Here is a 22,347-nt window from a genome sequence, read left to right on the forward strand (position 1 = left end):
GGACCCGGAGAAAATTTCACGCGACCACGGAAAGAGAGACACGCAGAACTACAAATATACAGCAGGCATCAGAGTCGGGATCACACCCACAACCTCCTGTATACCAGGCGAGGTAGTTAACATCTCACAGAGGTACCAAGCCATGCTGCTACGTCCTGGTTGGGGCAGAACTGGTTCACAGATCGCTCACCGATGACGTTAGCCGTGGTTGGCAATTGAACTCAGGTTGTCGGGGTTGAGTGCGCCAGTGAGCGAACCACGCTTGCCGGTCACCCGCGCTCCAACGACCGATGCATTTTCCCCTGGCCGTGTCGCTTCTGCTGTGCGTAAAAGTTCGTCGCACGCCAAGTCAAACCCAATTTGATCGAATTATTTTTCGAAAGTTGTAATCTAACGGGATTAAGTGGTAAAAGCACTCAACGCGATAAAATATCTGTGGAGCCATTGGTGGCCTGGGCTGAGATCACCAACTCGATACAACTTTGAGTCGCCGGTTTAAAATCACCCAAATGCAGAAACTCATCCCGGTATCTCAGCGGTGCCGACACGGCGGCGTCTGACCTCTGCACCACACGGCCATTCACACCAGCGCCCCGTTTAATATACAGGGTGGCCCAAAAGTCAGGACACACAATTTCGTTGGTTGGTTTCTGAATCCGCTTGAACTGGTGAAGGTCGCGGGGATAGCATGTTGAGTCGGGCGGTCCAGACTCCCCTTTCTTTGGTGACAGACTCCAGCCCTACACCACTATACACTACTACACACTACACTATTATACACTACTATACACTTGCACTATACACTACTACACACTACACTACACAATACACTACCATACTACACTACTATGCACTACACTACTATACACTACACTACTATACAATACACTATACACTACACGACTATACACTACTACACACTACACTACTATACACTACACTATTATACACTACACTACTATACACTACACTATACACTACACGACTATACACTACTATACACTATACACTACACACTACACTACTACACACTACACTACTATACACTACACTATACACTACACTACTATACACTACTACACAACTATACAATACACTACTATACACTACACTACTATACACTACTACACACGGCACTATTATACACTACACTACTATACACTACACTACTATACACTACACTACTATACACTACACTATACATACACTACACTATACACTACACTACACACTACACTACTATACACTACTATACACTACACTATACACTACACTATACACTACACTATACACTACACTACTATACACTACACTACTATACTATACACTATACACTACACACTACACTACTATACACTACAATACTATACACTACACTACACAATACACTACACACTACACTACACACTACACTACTCCACACTACACTACAACACACAAACTCTAGCTCTTGCTGGGGAATTCCCACGCGTTCCCAGGCCAGCCGAGCGACACAGTCCCACCAGCAGCAGCAGCAGCGTGTCCTGGGCCGGCCCCGGGGTCTTCGCCCAGTGGGACGTTGCTGCTGCTGCTGCTGCCCGCTAGAGTTCCAGGGGGAGTCTACGAAACGGGCATCCTTTACCAGGTGCCCGAGCCACCTCAACCGGCTCCTCTCGATCCAGAGGAACAGCAGCGGCTCGACTCCAGAGGTCGCAAACGGGTTTTGATTCCTTACCCGTACCCGGCCGCACCAGGGTCGCAAATGGGTACCCGTACCCGGCTGGGTACGGGTAGCCGGGTATCGGGTAGGGTACGGGTATCAGGTACCCGATTGCGACCTCTGCTCGACTCTGAGGCTCCCCCCGGTTAACCGAGCTCCTCACCCGGTCACGGAGAGTGGTGAGCCGGGAAACCATGCGGAGAAAATTCATTTCGGCACCTTTTTACCCGCGACACACAAGTGTCCTTACATTTATCTTAACACTGGTATTAATAAAAAAAATATTCATTGTTATTTTCTAAGTAAATATTTTATCTATTTTCATGATTAATATATACGTCTTCTTCCCGTGTGGGTATTAGGAAGCCACTTGAGCAACGCACTTTTAAATCTAGAGTTGTCAACTAATTTTTGTAGAACTTATTGTTGTGTTTAGTTTGTTGTCCTTCGCCCGCACTTCCGATTAGCATGGTTGGCTACGTACGGTGCGAAATAAGTTCAACGTACGCACACCTCACAACTGTCGTTTTTTTCAAAACTGCACCAGCAAGGAACATTTGTGAATGAATTGAGACGTAAAGCATAATTGACGAACGTTCAAATAGAACGCATGTGCCCTTAAAGCAAGCCCGACATTGTCGAACGAGAATTCATCCATCATGCATGAATATTAAATTGCAGTCGGCTCGAACATTTGCTAGATTAAATCACCCTACGCGATGCGTTACGATAAAGATTGCGTGCGTCCTGACTTCAGGTCCACTCTGCACGTAACAGACTTCTACGGGACCCCCCCCCCCCCCCGAAAGGCGAAACGGGTCGGCAAATACTCGGCAGCCCCCCTAAAAAGGGAAGTCGGGATTTTGCTGAATCGTGAAGCTGGCGTGATGATGGGGGAACCATTCGATTCCGTGGGATTGTTATCGCGGTCCTAATTAAACGTATCCAAATGAAATCGCGTATCTTAATCAAACACTGCACGTGGATTTTTTTTGGGTTTGTTTTGCCTTTAAAATAATCCTGCCATCTAAATTGTTTTTTTTTTTGCGTGTGGCTCACACGAACGAATACATACACACGCAAGCACAGACGAAGATCCCCCATGTAGCCTTTGACAGACTGTGGAGGGTAAGTGATCGTAGTGGGTGGCCAACATCGCGCCCGGCCGCCTTTGTCTCCCCACCGCTGATGTTCACACGCCGCACCAGGTACTCATTTGAGGCCAAGTCGACCTAGGAGACGCCCAGTACCGGTTCAGATATCTCACCACCGATGTTGGCCGTGTGCGTAGCGCAGTGCGATAGCAACTACACTGCCGCAACCCAGAGACAAAGGCCGTTCTTCCCCCTTATAGCATTAACAGACTGTTGGGGCAAGTCCTGTGTGCGAGCAGGATCTCTGAAGGTCGGCACGAGAGGGTGGGTGAGCCAGCACCACGCCCGGCCGCCTTTGTCTCCCTCGTGGCAACATTTACGCATCGCACCAGGTGCTCATTTGAAGCCGAGTCTACCTAGGAGAGGCCCATGATCGGTTCGGATAATCGTCACTGGTGTTGGTGGCCGTGAGCGGGAATCGAACTCGGGTCGCCGGGTTCGTAGCGCAGCGTAGCGCTAACCGCTCCACTACTGCCCTCTCCAACCACAGCGACACGCACAATGAGACACGCGCGCACACACACACACGTTCATCCGAACGCACACATAACAAACGCATACATAACAATGGCATGCACGTGCATGCCATTATACTTTAAATCCTCTGATTGCAGTGATTGTACTGCGGGTAAAAAGATTATCTGAAAATTGAAACGGCCGACTATTTATGACAATGATAACAATCGTCGAAATCAAGGGATAGCTTTTGTGAAAGTCGGGTGAAAAAAAAATAAGAAGAAAACAATGAAAGGAGCACGTTCATTGATTAATTTAGTTTGCTCTGTCTGAGCTGCTGCGGAAGAGAATCCTCAAGGAGCAGTGCGTGTGACAGCCTCGGCCTTATATTGGATTAACTGCCGCATCAAGAAAAAAAATACAGGGACTCGTTTAAAGACAAAGGTGCCACCAGCTGTAGCATTTCAGCAAAGTGGGCTCTTGAAGCCAAGAATGATTTTCGGTCAGGTGCGCTCCATAACAAGATTAATATACAATATACACGGTGCGGTTATTTATGTAGGAGGGGATGGACATGGGTTTGGAAAGTTGAATTTTAAATCGTTTGGCAAATGTATTTGTAATTTCTGTTCACAAAAAAAACTTGCATTGCGTAAAATGGAATAAATGCAGACCGTGCAATTGCCTGCTCACGCCACCGCTGGTGAAAGAGCTTCAACGACCGCGAGCTGTAAACAGCCGCCCGCCTCTGAATGGGTATTTGGCCTACTCTTCCACATTGGCCAGACGTCTCGGAAGAGGTGGCGCCGGTTCACAGGCGAACTGCCGGTGAGACTCGTTCGTCCGACTGGGTGGAAAGGAGGCCAGAGGGTGGATTAAAAACTAAAAAATTCGCGCCATGATTTTGACTGCCGCGGCAAGGAAATAGAATCGAAGCGGCCACCTTCAGCATTGCAAGTGCAGTCTGACGAACAATCATCCCACGGCAGCGTGTTGGGGGGCAGGGGGGAGGCAGAGAGGGGGGGGGGGCGGCGATGTTTTATATTTATGAAAAATGTATAAAGGAAAAAAAAGAGACTTTCAAAATTGAAGTATCCACGTGATTTGGTGGCGGTACACTCAGCTGTGAGAGTAGAAATCATGAGAAAGCCTTGGAGTGAGAAGTAATTTGTCAGTTCAGTAGGCGTCTCATCCCGGCGACGGACGGGACAACGAACCCATGCGCGGGGTGGATGGTGCGCGGCGCGGAGAGGTTCTGGGAAGGGGGCCTTTCACGCGGCAAGGGCACGCAAAGCGATTCGGAATTCCAGAAGAGAGGAGGACACTGCGGGTTAGGTGCCTCCGTTAGGGCTGCGCTACGAACCCGGCCACCCGATGTTCGATCCCCCCCGCTCACGGCCGCCAAGACGGGTGACGATTATCTGAAGCGGTCCTGGGCCTCCCCTAGGTCGACTCGGTCTCAAATGAGTACCGGGTGCGGTGTGTAATCGTCGCCAATAGGGAGACAAAGGCGGCCGGCGGGATTGCTGGCCAACCCACCCCCTCGTGTGCCGTGCCAGCTTTCATTAGGTGCTACTCGTAGAGAAGATTTCTCGGGGGGGGGGGGGGGCATTTGGTCTACTCTTCCAAATTGGCCAGAGTGGGAGGACCCGCACTTTACCCCACCGTGCACGGCCTCTGGTGAACCCAATACATTGTCTACTGCTGGATGGACACAAGCAGCGCTGGGAGGGAGGGAGGAGAGGGGGCTATGGCATGGCCAGGAATCGAACTCAGGCCACTGGTTTCCACTGCAACGCCGCTCCTGATCAAGGCTAAAAATGAGCACGCGTGGAACATTGCACCCCCCCCCGCTCCCAGGATATTTAACAAAAAAATCCATCCTACTTTGTCTCGTCTTGACCCAGCGGTGAGATCACTTCTCGTGCGGCTTCCGCGTGGATCTTTGCATCACAGGATCGTGAAGAATGTAGCGGAGGCTTCATCCAGCAGTGGATCGATCATGGACGACGACGACGATGAGTTGCCATCTTCGTCTGTCGTTAATGTTTGTACGCTACAACTGTGATCAGCCGCGTTCGCCGAAAAGTATCGTCGGCATACGATTAGCATGCGATTTGCATACATTGTAAATAACCCATTATCACGCGTTCAATTGTGTCCGCACCATTAGCCGAGATGTAACGTTTTGGTATAATTAGCATACGATTTGCATAAACCATAAATAATCGATGCGCGTGTTCCCGCACACTAATTCAATGTACGTCTCGCAAGCATTGCCAATCGAATTGAATGAATGAATCGAACGTGATTATACGGCGAAAAAAAAAATTGCCATCAACAATTCTAACCGAGTGGCGGCCACGGACTGGAACGCATCGAGGAGCACGTCCGGCATGGAGATGGAGCGATGTAAATCAGCTCGTGCGGAGGCGCCAAGCGGAGCATGAACACTGCCGTAACACGGAGAAAGGCCGACGGCCTGGCAAGGCTTTCATTCAGCAGTGGATTGACCATGGCTGATAATGTATTTACACGAACTTTGAACGAGCCATTCACGCATGTACCACCATGCTGTTCACTTCACTCGCCTAGACGCAACTTTGCCGTACAATTAACGTACATCAGTTACTTAGCCTAATTACATTTTTAAAGCGCTGTCCAGTCAATTATCGAAGTGCATGAGTCTAAAGTAACCCATGTAAACGGAATCTATTTCCCATCGACGAATCCGTTGCATCACCAGATTCATAGGAACGCATTGCGGCACGGGGATCGGGGATGCGTATTTCTCCTGGAGGAATCCGATGAGCTATGAAGCTATTTTCTTGGTTCTTTCGGTAAAGTCACGTAGAAGGGAAGTAATAAAATAATAAAAATAAAACATAATAAAATAATTCTCACGACGTTTCGGCCACAACGCAAGCAGCCGTCCTCAGGTGGAGAACAGGTCCGTCAAGTAGACAGAGTCTGAATTGTTGTGGCCGAAACGTCGTGATAATTATTTTATTATGTTTTATTTTTATTATTTTATTACTTCCCTTCTACGTGACTTTACCGAAAGAACCAAGAAGATGAATCCCTGCATTCACGAAAGCTTTAAATCGAAATTTAATTATTTTATTATGTTTTATTTTTATTATTTTATTATTTCCCTTCTACGTGACTTTACCGAAAGAACCAAGAAGATGAATCCCTGCAGTCACGAAAGCTTTAAATCGAAACTATGAAGCTATTTTTCACAAGCGCCCAGCAGTCGAGAGATGACTACTGGACACGGTCGTCACGGATGTTCCAGTAGTCGAGCGACAGATCCGGGGGGGGGGGGGGAGAGGCCTCCATCCAGCAGTGAATTTACCATGACGAGGATGATCGTGAAGGTGGCGATTTCTCCAAACGCTCAAGGTCATTTGCGTCGGCCCGTCAAGTCGCCCGTCAAGGTCAAATTTTGTCACGTTTTTTTGTTTGCGCGACAAACCGTGTCAGGTGGTGGTGGGTTTCACGACACATTTTACATTTAAGCGATCCAACCCTCACGTCCTCCGCGGTCCACCACCCCGCCCAACAACAACAACAAAAAACTCTATTATGTATAACTTTGCTAGGGTCACCTTATGATATATTTTCTAAACTTACGCTTCAAATGGATTGGGCACCGACTGCGTTATCGCGCCGCCAAAGTTGACGATCGCCCGTAATCTTCTCTCCGCAGCCGCTCGGCTGTGGCAGGCGGCTATCCCCTGAGTTACACTTTGTTCTCGTGTGCTTCCGTGGCCATAAACTTTGCGAACGCCTTTCAAACTACCCACATCCTCACCCACATCCTCACCCACTTCCTCACCACACACTCACCCACGCCCTCACCCACACACTCACCCACGCACTCACCCACAATCCTCACCCACGCCCTCACCCACACACTCACCCACATCCTCACCCACGCCCTCACCCACATCCTCACCCACGCCCTCACCCACACACTCACCCACGCCCTCACCCACATCCTCACCCACGCCCTCACCCACACACTCACCCACATCCTCACCCACGCCCTCACCCACATCCTCACCCACATCCTAACCCACGCCATCACCCACATCCTCACCCACTTCCTCACCACACACTCACCCACACACTCACCCACATCGTCACCCACATCCTCACCCACGCCCTCACCCTCACCCACATCCTCACCCACTTCCTCACCCACTTCCTCACCACACACTCACTCACACATTCACCCACATCGTCACCCACATCCTCACCCAGGCCCCCACCCTCACCCACATCCTCACCCACTTCCTCACCCACTTCCTCACCACACACTCACTCACACACTCACCCACATCGTCACCCACATCCTCACCCAGGCCCCCACCCTCACCCACATCCTCACCCACTTCCTCACCCACTTCCTCACCACACACTCACTCACACACTCACCCACATCGTCACCCACATCCTCACCCAGGCCCCCACCCTCACCCACATCCTCACCCACTTCCTCACCCACTTCCTCACCACACACTCACTCACACACTCACCCACATCGTCACCCACATCCTCACCCAGGCCCCCACCCTCACCCACGTCCTCACCCACACACTCACCCACATCCTCACTCACGTCCTCACCCACTTCCTCACCCACGCCATCACCCACGTCCTCACCCACGCCCTCACCCACATCCTCACTCACGTCCTCACCCACTTCCTCACCCACGCCATCACCCACATCCTCACCCACATCGTCACCCACTTCCTCACCCACGCCATCACCCACATCCTCACCCACTTCCTCACCCACTTCCTCACCCACGCCATCACCCACATCCTCACCCACATCCTCACCACGCACTCACCCACTTCCTCACCCCACCCTCGTCTACAACCCCACTCGGCAGGGAGTCGCGAGCAGATATGTTTTTGTTTCACTCAGAACAACTTTAATGTTTGTGATGATGCTGACGCTACCGCTACTGCCCCTGCTGCTTTGGCGAATGGTGGACAAGCAAACAACAACAACAACAACAACATCCGTCAATAACACTGTCGGCCCCACAAGTGGGGCGGGGGGGGGGAGAATATAAAAAACAATATGATAGGTGATGTTTTCGAGCAATCGGTTTTCATAGCAGGAGAGACTATAGACATTGACCAAACATATATACAGTGCACTGATATGTCAGCTGTGAAGAAGGGCCGTTGGCAAAAATGTAACAAATCGTACGTAATTTCCCTCTTCAAATCGGGTCGTTATTGACTGCGTTGAGTTTGTGGTATTGTTATTCTGCTCAGGAAAGCTTCAACGACACTCAAGAGCCATGGCTCAGAATCGGAATCTTTATTTATGCTGGAGAGGAATCCGATGTGCCATAGAAGTAATTTTTCACAGATGGCCAGTAAGGGTGTTGGTCAGAACACGCGATGAGAGCGCCATTATGGGAAACGTAAACACATCACAGACAAATACTACATTAACTAACCCTTCGCGTTGTCGGAGAACGGCTCGTAGAAGCGGATATCACAGAGTTACCTCCTGAACACCGCCCTGTTTATTTTACCACGTGAAGCCCACTGAGTTATTAGCTTCTTTTTTCAGAAGCGACCCGGCCACAAATACTAATCTTGGGATATTTGCCTCATGGGACCTCCCTTGCCAGCATAAAAATATAAGAATAGGCAATTAAACATACTCTTTGGTTCTTTCGGTAAAGTCACGTAGTTAGAAATAAAATAAAATCAAACAAATCACGACGTTTCGATCGCCTGACGACGACCGCTTGTGTTTGCGGTCGAAACGTCGTGATTTGTTTTATTTTAATTTATTTCTAACCACGTGACTTTACCGAAAGCACCAAAGAGTATGGATTCCTGCAGTCACGAAAGCTTCAAATGAAGGTTGAGGCAATAACACAGTTGTGTTAAGATGTTAAAACACCAAACAGAAACCTTTTTACGAAAAAAAAGACCTCATTGCTGCCTCCACAGTCTGGGAACTCACTTCCCCGGGTGTTCGTGCTGTTGTCTCCCCGCCTCTGTCCACAGAGTGGGTCTCAAAGTGCTGCCTCCGACCGTGTGTGGACCGGAGGTCACTGAAAGGGCATGTTCAGTTCAGGAGGTAACTCTGTGATATCCGCTTGCACGGGCCGTTGTTCCGACAACGCGAAGGGTTGCACAGTTCTGCGAGGGTTCCCAACGGACACTTCTTCTCGTGCAAGATGGGCAACAATGAAAGATGGGTAATGATGAAAGATGGGTAACATTGAAAGATGGGTAACAATGAAATATGGGTAACAATGAAAGATGGGTAAACAATGAAATATGGGTAACAATGAAAGATGGGTAACAATGAAAGATGGGTAAACAATGAAATATGGGTAACAATGGAATATGGGTAACAATGAAATATGGGTAACAATGAAAGATGAGTAACAATGAAGTATGGGTAACAATGAAAGATGGGTAATAATGAAAGATGGGTAAACAATGAAATATATAGGAAATCATTAAACATGGGTAACAAAAAGAGAATGGTTAAACAATGAAATATGGATAACAATGAAAGATGGGTAACAATGAAAGATGGGTAACAATGAAAGATGGGTAACAATGAAAGATGGATAACAATGAAATATGGGTCACAAGGCAATATGGGTAACAATGAAATATGGTTAAACAATGAAATATGGGTAACAATGAAAGATGGGTAAGCAATGAAATATGGGTAACATTGAAAGATGGTTAACAATTAAACATGGGTCAAAATGAAATATGAGTAACAATGAAATATGGGTAACAATGAAATATGGGTAACAATGAAATATGGGTAAACAATGAAATATGGGTAACAATGAAAGATGGGTAAACAATGAAATATGGGTCACAAGGCAATATGGGTAACAATGAAATATGGGTAACAATGCAAGGTAGGTAACAATGAGATATGGGTCACAATGCAAGATGGTAACACTCGGTATACCATTGCGGAGAAAAAAAATGGACAAGGAGTAAAATAAGAACAGCACTGACGAAGAGATGTCACCTTTTTAACCGTTCATTATTTTATGAATTTTGTAGCAGCGGTAGTCGCAGCCGAGGATGAGATTGGCACTCGTGCCTCCTGAAAAACGATTGAACGATTCCAGCGGCCAGGATGATGTTGCTGAAAAATATCCCGACAGGATTCAGGAAGTCTGCCGAAATCCCAGCAGGGATTTAGAACCCCTACTGGGCTTCCACGAGGCTTCCTTTCGGGTTCCTTGAGGATTTGTTCAAATTTCCAGGGTGATAATATCGATCCTTTTTTTTACATATATGTTACGCTACATGATTATTTGGGGAACAGAGGGGGGGGGGGTTAGATAGCCTCCGGATGGGGGTATTGCCAATAACACAATAAGGGCATTCTCAATCCTCCACAGGACCTTGACTACTCTTTGGTTCTTTCGGTAAAGTCACGTATAAAGAGAAAATAATCAATTAAATACTTATTATAATATATATTTATTATATGTATTATTTTCTCTCTATACGTGACTATACCGAAAGAACCAAAGGGTAATTCCTGCATTCACGAAAGCTCCAAATTAAGGAGGACCTTTACTGTACATTTGCTACAGCACCGTACCAATGCCATAATCTCCGGAGAAAGGCTTCGCTTGTTTTCGGTTCGCAGACAATATTCCCAATAAAGGACACGGAACGGGCACTTTGTGGAAGGCGTCATTGGACCTCCTCCCCCGATTCCCGATCGAGATAAAATTCGTTTTGTGTCTGACTAGGAGAGGCTGCCGCGGGTGTCACGTTTGGAACGTCGGACTTGCCACACGTAGGTGGCCGATTCGATTTGATCTCCCGGCGCGGCAGCTGAAACGACGTCGCAGGTTTCTAAAATCCGCTCCCCGCCTGGCGGCACGAGTTTGGAGGGGAGGAGGGCTGGGGTGGTAACACCGCGGCCAGACGCTCGGTGAGGTTTACGCTCGGTGGAGTAAAAACAGAGAGCCAGTGTGGAGGAGCAGGCCAAGAAATCCTCCAGAAGGGGTTCTCTAGGGCGCCGTTTAGTGAAGGCCTTTCTGCTAACAGCAATTAAAGCCATGCGAAGTATGACGGTGACGCTGCTGCGTCTGCCGCGATGAGCAGTGGTGCAAAGCACTTTTAACGTAAATAAATCACCGACGCACCGATGTACCCGTAGCCGGTCTGAAACATGGGCACTCGTGAACAAGAAAAAAAGACACAAATGCTGAGAAATCTTGCAAAGCTCACGAAACAAACGTGGAGAGAAGCGCGCTTGGAATTTGCATTCCAGATGCACGTGCACCACCACCGCCACCACCATCGTTATCGTCCAAAACACAGGGAGGACCTTTTCCCGTACAATGCGTCGACCTGCAAACGCTCGCGAGCGCTCGAGGCAAGGGGGGAGGGGGGAAGGGTTAATGGAGTACATTATTTGTTCCTCCAAAACGCGTTTACCAACGCCCCACCCCGCACCGCACCGCAAGCTTTCATAAATTACTCCGCGGGACGAAGGCAACGGTGAATGATGAACGCACAGCGGCTTCGGTGTGTGTTGTTCAATAGAGCCGGCGACAGATGGGCAGGGCACTTGGAACAGACGTTGATTTATTGTCGCAACGCCTCTGAAGACCGGCAGTGATAATGCGACCGTTGCAACGCTGCGTTATTTCAAAACACTCGAGGCTTAAAAAATAAAAATAAAAACAAACACGCCGTGTTGGGTTCAATTTTTTTCGTGTGTGTTGTTGTTGCTGCGGCGCAAGCAACGCATCCTTTGTTAAAACTTCATAAATCAATAACCGCGTGCGAGCGAGTAAAAGCGAGCCAGCGAGCATTCACGAGTCTCTTAACGCCGCTCACTGCACGCCGAAGGTTAAACAACAGCGCTTGGCGTTGCGGCAAAGTGGCCTCTAAGAGCCAGGGACGATTTCGAAAAACCAGCTTATTGCTTCAACGAGATGAATCGCAAAAAGTTTGTAAACGTATTTAAAAAAAAAAAATCTACGTTTGCCGGAATTTCATCAAATATCATCATCACCATCATCACGATCCACGGGGCAGATCGCCCGTACTGCACGTTGTTTGTTTCCACCTGTCCTCTCTGTCTCTCGTGCCAAGATGATCAAGGAGTGGCGCATCTTGCTGGCACCAATGTCAACTGTTGTCGACAAGCCATTCTCTCGCTCTCTCTCTTAGGTCTTCTCCGCTACATTTCTCGAAATCAAAAAAACATTTCGCGAAAACGTCTCCACTTATATATTCTTTGCTCATCGCCACCGCTGGTGGAAGAGCCTCCAACTACCTCGACTGTGTCAAATACCTCCACCACAACCATCACAACCACTACAACCACCACAACCACTACCTCCACCACAACCACTACAACCACTACAACCACCACAACCACTACCTCCACCACAACCACTACTTCCACTACCTCCACCACAACCACTACAACCACCACAACCAATACCTCCACCACAACCACTACAACCACCACAACCACTACCTCCACCACAACCACTACAACCACCACAACCAATACCTCCACCACAACCACTACAACCACTACCTCTACTACCTCCACCACAACCACTACAACCACCACAACCACTACCTCCACCACAACCATTACAACCACCACAACCACTACCTCCACCACAACCATTACAACCACCACAACCACTACCTCCACCACAACCACTACAACCACCACAACCACCACAACCACTACCTCCACCACAACCACTACCTCCACCACAACCACTACAACCACCACAACCACTGCCTCCAACACAACCACTGCATTCACTGCCTCCACCACAACCACGTGGGGGTGGGGGGGGCGGGGAGCTCTCTGGAGGCCCCTCCCCCCTGGGGCTATTGTTTGGCATCCCCTTTCACGCGCGACTCGCACGAGAGGTCTCAGTGGCCACACGTTGCCCCGCCGCTCGCGACAAACTCTGCCGACGAACCCACCCACGCTGCCCAGGTTGGACAGAGGCGGCGGTATTAGTGAGGGGGGAGGGGCTGGGGAGTGGGGGAAATGGGGGTCGGGGGGGATGGAGGGGTGGTGGATGTAAGAAACGCGTGCTCTCGGTTCATGCTGCCGAACCGCCGGGGGATGGAATCGAACCGGTGCGACTTTGGCTCGTGAGTTCCGGTGAGCGCCGTCCACTCCACCACCGTGGTAGCGTCGGCTGAGACTCCCCCATTCCCCACACCCAGCCCGCCCGCCCGCCCGCCACACGGAAACAAGGCAGCGACGTTGATGTCATTTAATTATTGAACGATATTGTTTCACGACTGACCTTCCGAACGCGCCTCTATAGTCGCCGTGTTGTTGCGTTTCTGCCGAGCGGTGACGCCTAGGGGGGTGGTGGTGGTGATGGTGGTGGGGGGGGACTGGTTATTTCACATATTGCTATTATTATTGCTATTATTATTGCTATTATTATTGCTATTATTATTGCTATTATTATTGCTATTATTATTGCTATTATTATTGCTATTATTATTGCTATTATTATTGCTATTATTATTGCTATTATGATTGCTATTATTTTTCAGGGTCGTCGGGTTTGTTTTGCAATCCCAGACCACAACGGTCCAACCTCATTCCCACCCAGCCTTTCAAGGACATTTTTGTATTTATTAAAATATTTTTCTCATATATATAAAATAACCGACAGGCAGCCTGTAGGGAAATAAAAGAAAGATCCCAGAACAATCCGACCGGATTGTAAAATACATTTCTGATATTCCCATTGGAGGGGGGGGGGGAGATCTCCGTTACATTTTGTTCTTTGAAATCCCCACTGGAATTGATCTCTGCGTGCGCGTTTGGCCCAGAACACACCTGACGGACACGACGGGGGATGGGGGGTGGGATATTGACAACCCCCCCCCCCCCCGAGACACCCGCGCAGCCAATTTTGGAGGTCTCAAATTCCAGGCCATGAAACCACGGGAGCTCTTTGAAAGGGGGCTTAGGGATCCGAGTTCGATTCCTGCTCGGTCATTCCTCTGTCCGACCTCCCCGCTCAACGATTGCGAAGGGATTTTCTCTCTTTTTTTTTTCGCGCATCCGACAAAAAATGTCGTGAGCCGGAGCACGACCTGAGAAGTTTCATTTTATTCGAAGCGTAGCAATCTCCATCGTTTTCATCTTCGCCTGCTTGGTCTCTCCTTCTTTGCCGTCCCCTTCGTCCGTACGGCCGCTGATGTTCGATGCAGAGGAACAACCACGATGTCACATTCGGCTGGTCAAGGCAGCGGACTACCGCGCCAGGAGACGTTGTATCACCGCAAAGTCTCATTCGCACTCGTCGAAACACGCACGAGCACCCCGCGATGAAAACAGATTCCGCAAAAGCAAAAAAAAACAAGAAAATGCGCGACTCCCGATCATTGGCGAGAGAAAAAAAATTAAAACCACGAAGTGGCCAAAAAAAAAAAAGTCTTCGCCACGATTGTTTTAGCGTCGTCAAAATAACGAGAGAGAGAGAGAGCGAGAGAGAGCGGAGCCCGGGGGCGACCGGCCGCTTCGAGCGAGCCACTGTGAAGGGCACGCGGTGCACTCCTCTAATGGAACCGCTCCTCAGGAAAATGAGATGCGCGACGCGGAAAATTGCCAGAATTGGATACTCCGTAGCAACCGGGGCCGTAACGACCTTTTTTTTTCTTCTTCCTCCTCCTCGACTCCCATTGCCAACCACCGCCGCCACGGCCACCGCCCGGGGGCTGTGGCAATCGGAACTCCGCGGGCCACTTTCACCGCCGTGGAGACGCGGTCCATTATCGCGAGCAATCTCGCTCTCTCTCTCGCTCGCTAGGCGATGGCGTTGCGAGCGACGGCTTCCTCCGAGCGTTTCCCCTCTCGACGCGACGCGCGCGCCGCTCTGCGTCTCGCAGATTGCCAGGCGAGGTGCCATCGCGGCACCCCGTGGACGAAGATCCCCCCCCCCCCCCCGTGTAGCCTGAACAGACTGTTGGGGCAAGTGCTGTTAGCGAGCACCTATGAAGGCCGGCACGGCACACGAGGCGGTGGGTGGCCGATACCAAAGCCCGGCCGCGTTTGTCTCCCAAGTGGCGATGTTTACGCACCGCGCCAGGTTACTCATTCGAGGCCGAGTCGACCTAGGGCAGGCCCTAGACCGGTTCAAACAATCGTCACCGGTGTTGGTCGTGAGCGGGAATCGAACCTGGGTCGCCAGGTTCGTAGCGCAGCGTAGCGCAAACCGCTACACGACCGCTCAAGCACATACACACATAGACACACAGACACACACACACTAACAGACACACACACACTAACAGACACACACACAGACACACACACACACTAACAGACACACAGACACACACATTAACAGACACACACACTAACAGACACACAGACACACACACACTAACAGACACACAGACACACACACACTAACAGACACACAGACACACACACAGATACACAAACACACACACATTAACACACACACAGACACACACACACTAACAGACACACACACTAACAGACACACACACACAGACACACACTAACAGACACACAGACACACACATTAACAGACACACACACACTAACAGACACGCAGACACACACACTAACAGACACACAGACACACACTAACAGACACACAGACACACACACACTAACAGACACACAGACACACACACAGATACACAAACACACACACATTAACACACACACAGACACACACAGCTCCGAGCAATCACGATGTCCCTGTGTTTATCCAGCAAGCACAATGACTGATTTATCTTTGCAATCTACAGATACTCTGCTGCATCTCTGGAAGGATTTGTTGTTGCCTCTTTCTTATTTCTGCTTCCACCGCACGATTGGCGACGAGTCGCCCGAGACAAATCTGTCCGATCGGAAAAACTCTCGCATCGAGGACAGCGCCGTCGCCTCGGGCGACAGGGAACGGCCCGCAGAAGGAGATATCGCAGAACTACCTCCAAGAACATTTAGAGTACGTGTGTTGAACTTCTTTTGCGCCGTACGTAGCCAACCGTGCTCATCGGAGGTGCAGTGTTGAGTCTATGGGCAGTGTTGAGTCTATGGGCAGTGTTGAGTCTATGAGCAGTGTTGAGTCTATGGGCAGTGTTAGTCTATGGGTAGTGTTAGTCTATGGGCAGTGTTAGTCTATGGGTAGTGTTAGTCTATGGGTAGTGTTGAGTCTATGGGTAGTGTTGAGTCTATGGGTAGTGTTGAGTCTATGGGTAGTGTTGAGTCTATGGGTAGTGTTGAGTCTATGAGCAGTGTTGAGTCTATGGGTAGTGTTGAGTCTATGGGTAGTGTTGAGTCTATGGGTAGTGTTGAGTCTATGGGTAGTGTTGAGTCTATGGGTAGTGTTGAGTCTTTGGGCAGTGTTGAGTCTATGGGCAGTGTTAGTCTATGGGTAGTGTTGAGTCTATGGTGCAGTGTTGAGTCTATGGGCAGGGGTAGTCTATGGGAGTGTTGAGTCTATGGGTAGTGTTAGTCTATGGGTAGTGTTGAGTCTATGGGCAGTGTTAAGTCTATGGGTAGTGTTGAGTCTATGGGTAGTGTTGAGTCTATGGGTAGTGTTAGTCTATGGGTAGTGTTGAGTCTATGGGTAGTGTTAGTCTATGAGCAGTGTTAGTCTATGGGTAGTGTTGAGTCTATGGGTAGTGTTGAGTCTATGGGTAGTGTTGAGTCTATGGGTAGTGTTAGTCTATGAGCAGTGTTAGTCTATGGGTAGTGTTGAGTCTATGGGTAGTGTTGAGTCTATGAGCAGTGTTAGTCTATGGGTAGTGTTGAGTCTATGGGTAGTGTTAGTCTATGGGCAGTGTTAGTCTATGGGTAGTGTTGAGTCTATGGGTAATGTTAGTCTATGGGCAGTGTTGAGTCTATGGGCAGTGTTAGTCTCTGGGTAGTGTTAGTCTATGGGTAGTGTTGAGTCTATGGGTAGTGTTAGTCTATGGGCAGTGTTAGTCTATGGTCAGTGTTGAGTCTATGTGTAGCGTTGAGTCTATGGGCAGTGTTAGTCTATGGGTAGCGTTGAGTGTATCGGTAGTGTTAGTCTATGGGTAGTGTTGAGTCTATGGGCAGTGTTGAGTCTATGTGTAGTGTTGAGTCTATGGGTAGTGTTAGTCTATGGGTAGTGTTGAGTCTATGGGTAGTGTTGAGTCTATGGGTAGTGTTAGTCTATGGGCAGTGTTAGTCTATGGTCAGTGTTGAGTCTATGGGTAGTGTTAGTCTATGGGCAGTGTTGAGTCTATGTGTAGTGTTGAGTCTATGGGTAGTGTTAGTCTATGGGCAGTGTTGAGTCTATGGGTAGTGTTAGTCTATGGGTAGTGTTGAGTCTATGGGTAGTGTTAGTCTATGGGCAGTGTTGAGTCTATGGGCAATGTTGAGTCTATGGGTAGTGTTGAGTCTATGGGTAGTGTTAGTCTATGGGCAGTGTTGAGTCTATGGGTAGTGTTGAGTCTATGGGTAGTGTTAGTCTCTGGGTAGTGTTAGTCTATGGGTAGTGTTGAGTCTATGGGTAGTGTTAGTCTATGGGCAGTGTTAGTCTATGGGTAGTGTTGAGTCTATGGGTAGTGTTAGTCTATGGGCAGTGTTGAGTCTATGGGCAGTGTTAGTCTCTGGGTAGTGTTAGTCTATGCCATAGACTAACACTACCCAGAGACTAACACTGCCCATAGACTCTATGGGTAGTGTTGAGTCTATGGGTAGTGTTAGTCTATGGGCAGTGTTAGTCTATGGTCAGTGTTGAGTCTATGTGTAGCGTTGAGTCTATGGGCAGTGTTAGTCTATGGGTAGCGTTGAGTGTATCGGTAGTGTTAGTCTATGGGTAGTGTTGAGTCTATGGGCAGTGTTGAGTCTATGTGTAGTGTTGAGTCTATGGGTAGTGTTAGTCTATGGGTAGTGTTGAGTCTATGGGTAGTGTTGAGTCTATGGGTAGTGTTAGTCTATGGGCAGTGTTAGTCTATGGTCAGTGTTGAGTCTATGGGTAGTGTTAGTCTATGGGCAGTGTTGAGTCTATGTGTAGTGTTGAGTCTATGGGTAGTGTTAGTCTATGGGCAGTGTTGAGTCTATGGGTAGTGTTAGTCTATGGGCAGTGTTGAGTCTATGTGTAGTGTTGAGTCTATGGGTAGTGTTGAGTCTATGGGTAGTGTTGAGTCTATGTGTAGTGTTGAGTCTATGGGCAGTGTTATTCTATGGGCAGTGTTGAGTCTATGGGTAGTGTTAGTCTATGGTCAGTATGTATGCGTGTTGAACTTCTTTCGCACCGTGCGTAGCCAACCGTGCTAATCGGAGGTGCGTGGGGGTGGGGGGGGGAAATAATCTAAACACGAAAAGCAGTCCTGAAGAAATTAGTTTTCAATGTAGATTTTAAAAACGCATAGCTCCAGTGACAGTCTTATCCACACTCGATCATGCGCTCTGCTTTTGTAGAGATGCTTCGTCACGTGGGAATTAACCCAAATTAAAATACAATATTTTTTTTTCTCTCATTGCTGAAATTCATCACGCAACAAAAAAGCACGCGCGATATTTTGTGTGTGCATTTGTTTCCGTGCTGGGCTGAGACGACCAAATCTCTACATTTGAGAACCCGCTGGACAAACACGGGTGGCTAAACCCCAGTTTTGAACCAATTGTCTCTGCGGGCACGGCTCAGCGGGTCACTGACTAGCGAGCCACAGTGAGTTTTGACGCAAACTTCACTGGAACTTAAAGCTACGAACAACCCTCCGATGCATTTCCCCCAGAGTGTTTTTTTTTGCTGCGTTTCGTAATGGATTAACGGATTAACCATGGCATTCCTACCACATGCACAGTTAACGATACGTCTCACGCCGTTGTCCTTAGCCGCCCGTAGCGCGAATTAAAAACTCTTTCTAAAAACAAAAAAAAAATCGAGACACTTTAATTGAGTATCGACAATGTAATATTGTACGGATAGTAAAGGGAAAAAATCTAAACATGCGACGCTGCAAATTCTAGCCGATACTGACACCAGTGCCCTTGCAAAGAGAGCTCCAGACAGCCCCTTTCGATGGCATTTGGCCTACTCTTACAAGCTGGTCAGACGTTTTGGACGAGGTACGTGTACCCACGCTTTACCCCACCACACCCGATCTGCAGATTGACCAACTGCAGAAGGGAGATTTAATAAAAATGTAACAATTTTTTTTTATAGACCAGGTACGGCCCACTGAGCTATAGCTCTTTTTCAGAAGCGACCTGGCCGCAAATGATAGCCCAACGAAGCGGCTTATCATCGCGTGGAAATGTATCGCAGCCAAATACTCCGAACGCGTGTTTTTATCATCAACACTGGCACCATCCTTTCAACTGCCACGCCCGGAGATGCTTTCGAACCGGCGACCTCCGGATCGCTAAGCCCGGTGTGGTAACCGTGACCCTGCCCAGGTGCCCGTCGAGACTCGGCAATTCACCGCCGCGGTGAGACCTTCGCGTTGAATGAAGATCGCATCGATCACCGATGCGGCCTCGCGGGGATTAGCCGCAAAGGGGATCAGCCGCCGAACGCGGTGTCCGTGACTCGCGTTGTTGCGGGGTTGGAACCGATGGGTGGCAGCAGGTCAAGGGTCATCTCATAACGAGCGGTCAGCGGGTTCCGAACGACAAACCAAACTGATTTCACGTTACCAGCTGAAGCCTATCGAGCGTTGGCCGCACGTGACGGCAGCTCGTCATCGAAGTGGCCGATATCATCATCGCACGCGCGATTTTTTTTATTTATAATAATCTAAACGCGTGATGTTTCTAAATGTGGAGTTGGGAACCGTAGGATCCCGGAGAACACATCCACGCGGCCACCACGGGGCGAGCGAGAGAGAGAGCGAGAGCGAGAGCGTGCACGCGAACCACAAATACACATCACACGCATCGTCACTGTCGAGGCATCGAACCCACGATCGCCTGCGTGGCCGGGCGAGGGCGACAACAACGTGGTCACCGACTCGGGGTTAAACACGCGGTCACGACCGCTCGCGAGCACCGCCCCGGCACGCCACCGATTTATCGCCGTCCGCGAGACGTGTTGTTTTTTTTTGGGGGGGGAGCGCCGCGATCCATTTGGGCAGATTAATTCCTTCGGCAGAGCCTTTCACCTGCGGTAACTATGAGGAGTGGAATTTTAAGTGGATTGGTCGTCTGTGTGTGTGTGCTTTCGTGTGGAGCGGTGGTGGAGCGGTTAGCGCGCTGCGCTATGAACCCGGCGACCCGGGTTCGATTCCTGCTCACGGCCAACACCAGTGACGATTGTCTGAACCGGTCCTGGGCTTCCCCTAGGTCAGGGGTCTGCAACCTTTAAGACATAAAGAGCCACTTGGACCCGTTTCCGAAGGAAAAAATAAACTGGGAGCCGCAAAACCATTGCAACATTTAAAACAAATATAACACTGCATATATTGTTTCTTACCTTATTGCTATATACAGGATCGTGCAGTCAGCTGTCAATCTGAATAAAAAAAGGACTTTTTCACTTAACAATGTAAAATATATTTTTGCAAATTAATAGCTAAATTACCTGGTTAATGGGATTTTTGCTCCTGAACCTCAGTGCACAGTGTCTGCACATCAGGGCTGTAAGACGTCACCTTCATTTTCACACAGGCTTGCAAGCTGTCATCTGTGAGGCGTGATCGATGTTTGTTTTTAATATAGTTCATGTTGGAGAAGACCTGCTCACATACATATGTGGAGCCGAAGATCGACAGGACTCCAAATGCATACTTTTTCATGTTTATATAAGTGTTGGGGATGGCATTCCATGTTTCGAATACAAGTTTGTCCTGTTTGGGAAGGTTTTCAATATCACTCCATTTATGATTCTGAGCCAGAATGGCCTTCTGACGGGCAACATCCTCAAGAGTAGCGGTCAAGCATTTGAACTTGGACACCCATATATCTTTGTCGGCTATATCGGCCAGTTCCATCTCAAGATCAGGTTGACTTACACCTGCAAATGCAGTCATATTCAATAGGGATGGATCGATCGCCAGGGGAGTGACAGGGAAGGATAATGTCGTTTTTTCCTCTCTGAACTCACAGAATCGTTTCCCAAACGAACTTTGCATTGTGGTGATTGCAGACTTGAAATATTCCAAATGTATCGTATCATGACTTTGTTTGAACTCTCTCAAAGAGGGAAAGTGAGACAGTGTACCTCTCTGTAAATCTTTGACAAACACTGTCAACTTGCGCTCGAATGCCAAAACCTCCTCCAGCATGTGCAGGGCTGTGCCTCCTTTCCCCTGAAGGGTTGTATTTAGCGTGTTTAGATGTGCTGTCATGTCTACCATAAAATGTAATTTTTCCAGCCACTCTGGCTGTTCCAGCTCAGCAAAGGTGAGCTCTTTGCTGCCCAGGAAGGTTTTTACTTCTTCCAAACATGTGACAAAGCAACGGCAACGTTATTGCCTGTCACCGGGCGGGCAGTGTGGAGCGGAGCGGCGACCTGTCAGCAGCGGCAACGCCAGAGCAGGTGTCACAGTGCGCCTCCTCCCCTCGCTAGCATCCGCCCCGGAGCCGCGGTCAAGGTTCAAAAGAGCCGCATGCGGCTCCGGAGCCGCAGGTTGCCGACCCCTGCCCTAGGTCGACTCAGCCTAAAATGAGTACCTGGTGCGGTGTGGAAACATCGCCACTGGAGAGACAAAGGCGGTCGTGCGTGGTGCTGGCCACCCACCCCCTCGTGTATCGTTCCGGCCTTCATAGATGCTCACTAACAGCACTTGACCCTACAGTATGTGTGCGCTTGTGTGTGCCCCAAGAGTCTGTGAATCTTTGTCCCCGTATGAATGTTGAACTTCTTTCGCACCGCACGTATCCAACCGTGCTAACATCGGAGGCGCGACCCCAGCTTCCATTCCCGCTCACAAAACAACGCCAAGTAGTGACGAATATCTGAACCCGGTTCCCTGGCCCCCGCTAGGTCGACTCAGCCTCAAAATGCGTGGCTGGTTACGGGGCGTGAACATCGCC

The 22,347-nt window shown here is 49.1% G+C and overlaps 1 protein-coding gene across 1 annotated transcript in view; it reads right to left on the bottom strand.

Moving 5' to 3' along the window:
• LOC144946654 (RNA-binding Raly-like protein) overlaps positions 1-22,347 on the bottom strand; it is a 67,954-nt gene that overhangs the window by 36,531 nt on the left and 9,076 nt on the right. The window lies entirely within an intron of this gene.

Source organism: Lampetra fluviatilis, chromosome 42 (genome assembly GCF_964198595.1).
Source record: "Lampetra fluviatilis chromosome 42, kcLamFluv1.1, whole genome shotgun sequence".
Lineage (NCBI taxonomy): Eukaryota > Metazoa > Chordata > Hyperoartia > Petromyzontiformes > Petromyzontidae > Lampetra > Lampetra fluviatilis.